Source organism: Ixodes scapularis, unplaced genomic scaffold, assembly GCF_016920785.2.
Source record: "Ixodes scapularis isolate PalLabHiFi unplaced genomic scaffold, ASM1692078v2 PGA_scaffold44__24_contigs__length_19508400, whole genome shotgun sequence".
Lineage (NCBI taxonomy): Eukaryota > Metazoa > Arthropoda > Arachnida > Ixodida > Ixodidae > Ixodes > Ixodes scapularis.
The window spans coordinates 5,806,044-5,811,271 of record NW_024609873.1 but is presented as its reverse complement, the minus strand read 5'-3'; positions in this window follow the sequence as shown (position 1 = coordinate 5,811,271).

Genomic DNA, 5,228 nt, shown 5'->3' with positions numbered 1-5,228 from the left:
GCATTAAGCTCTACACATTATTCTTTGAAATAAAATCAATCACAGCTCGGCGTCGCTCTGATGTCACAGCAACCCCTGCGCAAGAGGCAGACGACTTGCTCTCCGTAGAGAGCTGGGCCACCGTGCATACAACGCGCACTACAGCGATAGTGGAGCAGACCGCAGCCGATAACTAAGCAAGCCGCAGCCAAAAAAAAAAAAAAAAAGGTAGTGGGTAGATTTCAAGGCATCTAGCATTAAGCTCTACACACTATTCTTTGAAATAAAGTTAATCACAGCTCGGGGTCGCTCTGATGTCACAGCAACCCCTGCGCAAGAGGCAGACGACTTGCTCTCCGTAGAGAGCTGGGCCACCGTGCATACAACGCGCACTACAGCGATAGTGGAGCAGACCGCAGCAAATAACTAAGCAAGCCGCAGCCAAAAAAAAAAAAAAAAGGTAGTGGGTAGATTTCAAGGCATCTAGCATTAAGCTCTACACACTATTCTTTGAAATAAAGTTAATCACAGCTCGGCGTCGCTCTGATGTCACAGCAACCCCTGCGCAAGAGGCAGACGACTTGCTCTCCGTAGAGAGCTGGGCCACCGTGCCTACAACGCGCACTACAGCGATAGTGGAGCAGACCGCAGCAGATAACTAAGCAAGCCGCAGCCAAAAAAAAAAAAAAGGTAGTGGGTAGACTTCAAGGCATCTAGCATTAAGCTCTACACATTATTCTTTGAAATAAAATCAATCACAGCTCGGCGTCGCTCTGATGTCACAGCAACCCCTGCGCAAGAGGCAGACGACTTGCTCTCCGTAGAGAGCTGGGCCACCGTGCCTACAACGCGCACTACAGCGATAGTGGAGCAGACCGCAGCAGATAACTAAGCAAGCCGCAGCCAAAAAAAAAAAAAAGGTAGTGGGTAGACTTCAAGGCATCTAGCATTAAGCTCTACACATTATTCTTTGAAATAAAATCAATCACAGCTCGGCGTCGCTCTGATGTCACAGCAACCCCTGCGCAAGAGGCAGACGACTTGCTCTCCGTAGAGAGCTGGGCCACCGTGCATACAACGCGCACTACAGCGATAGTGGAGCAGACCGCAGCAGATAACTAAGCAAGCCGCAGCCAAAAAAAAAAAAAAAGGTAGTGGGTAGATTTCAAGGCATCTAGCATTAAGCTCTACACACTATTCTTTGAAATAAAGTTAATCACAGCTCGGCGTCGCTCTGATGTCACAGCAACCCCTGCGCAAGAGGCAGACGACTTGCTCTCCGTAGAGAGCTGGGCCACCGTGCCTACAACGCGCACTACAGCGATAGTGGAGCAGACCGCAGCAGATATCTAAGCAAGCCGCAGCCAAAAAAAAAAAAAAGGTAGTGGGTAGACTTCAAGGCATCTAGCATTAAGCTCTACACATTATTCTTTGAAATAAAATCAATCACAGCTCGGCGTCGCTCTGATGTCACAGCAACCCCTGCGCAAGAGGCAGACGACTTGCTCTCCGTAGAGAGCTGGGCCACCGTGCATACAACGCGCACTACAGCGATAGTGGAGCAGACCGCAGCAGATAACTAAGCAAGCCGCAGCCAAAAAAAAAAAAAAAAAGGTAGTGGGTAGATTTCAAGGCATCTAGCATTAAGCTCTACACACTATTCTTTGAAATAAAATCAATCACAGCTCGGCGTCGCTCTGATGTCACAGCAACCCCTGCGCAAGAGGCAGACGACTTGCTCTCCGTAGAGAGCTGGGCCACCGTGCATACAACGCGCACTACAGCGATAGTGGAGCAGACCGCAGCAGATAACTAAGCAAGCCGCAGCCAAAAAAAAAAAAAAAAAAGGTAGTGGGTAGATTTCAAGGCATCTAGCATTAAGCTCTACACACTATTCTTTGAAATAAAGTTAATCACAGCTCGGCGTCGCTCTGATGTCACAGCAACCCCTGCGCAAGAGGCAGACGACTTGCTCTCCGTAGAGAGCTGGGCCACCGTGCATACAACGCGCACTACAGCGATAGTGGAGCAGACCGCAGCAGATAACTAAGCAAGCCGCAGCCAAAAAAAAAAAAAAAAAGGTAGTGGGTAGATTTCAAGGCATCTAGCATTAAGCTCTACACATTATTCTTTGAAATAAAATCAATCACAGCTCGGCGTCGCTCTGATGTCACAGCAACCCCTGCGCAAGAGGCAGACGACTTGCTCTCCGTAGAGAGCTGGGCCACCGTGCATACAACGCGCACTACAGCGATAGTGGAGCAGACCGCAGCAGATAACTAAGCAAGCCGCAGCCAAAAAAAAAAAAAAAAAAGGTAGTGGGTAGATTTCAAGGCATCTAGCATTAAGCTCTACACACTATTCTTTGAAATAAAATCAATCACAGCTCGGCGTCGCTCTGATGTCACAGCAACCCCTGCGCAAGAGGCAGACGACTTGCTCTCCGTAGAGAGCTGGGCCACCGTGCATACAACGCGCACTACAGCGATAGTGGAGCAGACCGCAGCAGATAACTAAGCAAGCCGCAGCCAAAAAAAAAAAAAAAAGGTAGTGGGTAGATTTCAAGGCATCTAGCATTAAGCTCTACACACTATTCTTTGAAATAAAGTTAATCACAGCTCGGCGTCGCTCTGATGTCACAGCAACCCCTGCGCAAGAGGCAGACGACTTGCTCTCCGTAGAGAGCTGGGCCACCGTGCATACAACGCGCACTACAGCGATAGTGGAGCAGACCGCAGCAGATAACTAAGCAAGCCGCAGCCAAAAAAAAAAAAAAAAAAGGTAGTGGGTAGATTTCAAGGCATCTAGCATTAAGCTCTACACATTATTCTTTGAAATAAAATCAATCACAGCTCGGCGTCGCTCTGATGTCACAGCAACCCCTGCGCAAGAGGCAGACGACTTGCTCTCCGTAGAGAGCTGGGCCACCGTGCATACAACGCGCACTACAGCGATAGTGGAGCAGACCGCAGCCGATAACTAAGCAAGCCGCAGCCAAAAAAAAAAAAAAAAAGGTAGTGGGTAGATTTCAAGGCATCTAGCATTAAGCTCTACACATTATTCTTTGAAATAAAATCAATCACAGCTCGGCGTCGCTCTGATGTCACAGCAACCCCTGCGCAAGAGGCAGACGACTTGCTCTCCGTAGAGAGCTGGGCCACCGTGCATACAACGCGCACTACAGCGATAGTGGAGCAGACCGCAGCAGATAACTAAGCAAGCCGCAGCCAAAAAAAAAAAAAAAAAAGGTAGTGGGTAGATTTCAAGGCATCTAGCATTAAGCTCTACACATTATTCTTTGAAATAAAATCAATCACAGCTCGGCGTCGCTCTGATGTCACAGCAACCCCTGCGCAAGAGGCAGACGACTTGCTCTCCGTAGAGAGCTGGGCCACCGTGCATACAACGCGCACTACAGCGATAGTGGAGCAGACCGCAGCAGATAACTAAGCAAGCCGCAGCCAAAAAAAAAAAAAAAAGGTAGTGGGTAGATTTCAAGGCATCTAGCATTAAGCTCTACACATTATTCTTTGAAATAAAATCAATCACAGCTCGGCGTCGCTCTGATGTCACAGCAACCCCTGCGCAAGAGTCAGACGACTTGCTCTCCGTAGAGAGCTGGGCCACCGTGCATACAACGCGCACTACAGCGATAGTGGAGCAGACCGCAGCAGATAACTAAGCAAGCCGCAGCCAAAAAAAAAAAAAAAAAGGTAGTGGGTAGATTTCAAGGCATCTAGCATTAAGCTCTACACATTATTCTTTGAAATAAAATCAATCACAGCTCGGCGTCGCTCTGATGTCACAGCAACCCCTGCGCAAGAGGCAGACGACTTGCTCTCCGTAGAGAGCTGGGCCACCGTGCATACAACGCGCACTACAGCGATAGTGGAGCAGACCGCAGCAGATAACTAAGCAAGCCGCAGCCAAAAAAAAAAAAAAAAGGTAGTGGGTAGATTTCAAGGCATCTAGCATTAAGCTCTACACACTATTCTTTGAAATAAAATCAATCACAGCTCGGCGTCGCTCTGATGTCACAGCAACCCCTGCGCAAGAGGCAGACGACTTGCTCTCCGTAGAGAGCTGGGCCACCGTGCATACAACGCGCACTACAGCGATAGTGGAGCAGACCGCAGCAGATAACTAAGCAAGCCGCAGCCAAAAAAAAAAAAAAAGGTAGTGGGTAGATTTCAAGGCATCTAGCATTAAGCTCTACACACTATTCTTTGAAATAAAGTTAATCACAGCTCGGCGTCGCTCTGATGTCACAGCAACCCCTGCGCAAGAGGCAGACGACTTGCTCTCCGTAGAGAGCTGGGCCACCGTGCATACAACGCGCACTACAGCGATAGTGGAGCAGACCGCAGCAGATAACTAAGCAAGCCGCAGCCAAAAAAAAAAAAAAAAAGGTAGTGGGTAGATTTCAAGGCATCTAGCATTAAGCTCTACACATTATTCTTTGAAATAAAATCAATCACAGCTCGGCGTCGCTCTGATGTCACAGCAACCCCTGCGCAAGAGGCAGACGACTTGCTCTCCGTAGAGAGCTGGGCCACCGTGCATACAACGCGCACTACAGCGATAGTGGAGCAGACCGCAGCCGATAACTAAGCAAGCCGCAGCCAAAAAAAAAAAAAAAAAAAGGTAGTGGGTAGATTTCAAGGCATCTAGCATTAAGCTCTACACATTATTCTTTGAAATAAAATCAATCACAGCTCGGCGTCGCTCTGATGTCACAGCAACCCCTGCGCAAGAGGCAGACGACTTGCTCTCCGTAGAGAGCTGGGCCACCGTGCATACAACGCGCACTACAGCGATAGTGGAGCAGACCGCAGCAGATAACTAAGCAAGCCGCAGCCAAAAAAAAAAAAAAAAAGGTAGTGGGTAGATTTTAAGGCATCTAGCATTAAGCTCTACACATTATTCTTTGAAATAAAATCAATCACAGCTCGGCGTCGCTCTGATGTCACAGCAACCCCTGCGCAAGAGGCAGACGACTTGCTCTCCGTAGAGAGCTGGGCCACCGTGCATACAACGCGCACTACAGCGATAGTGGAGCAGACCGCAGCAGATAACTAAGCAAGCCGCAGCCAAAAAAAAAAAAAAAAAGGTAGTGGGTAGATTTCAAGGCATCTAGCATTAAGCTCTACACATTATTCTTTGAAATAAAATCAATCACAGCTCGGCGTCGCTCTGATGTCACAGCAACCCCTGCGCAAGAGGCAGACGACTTGCTCTCCGTAGAGAGC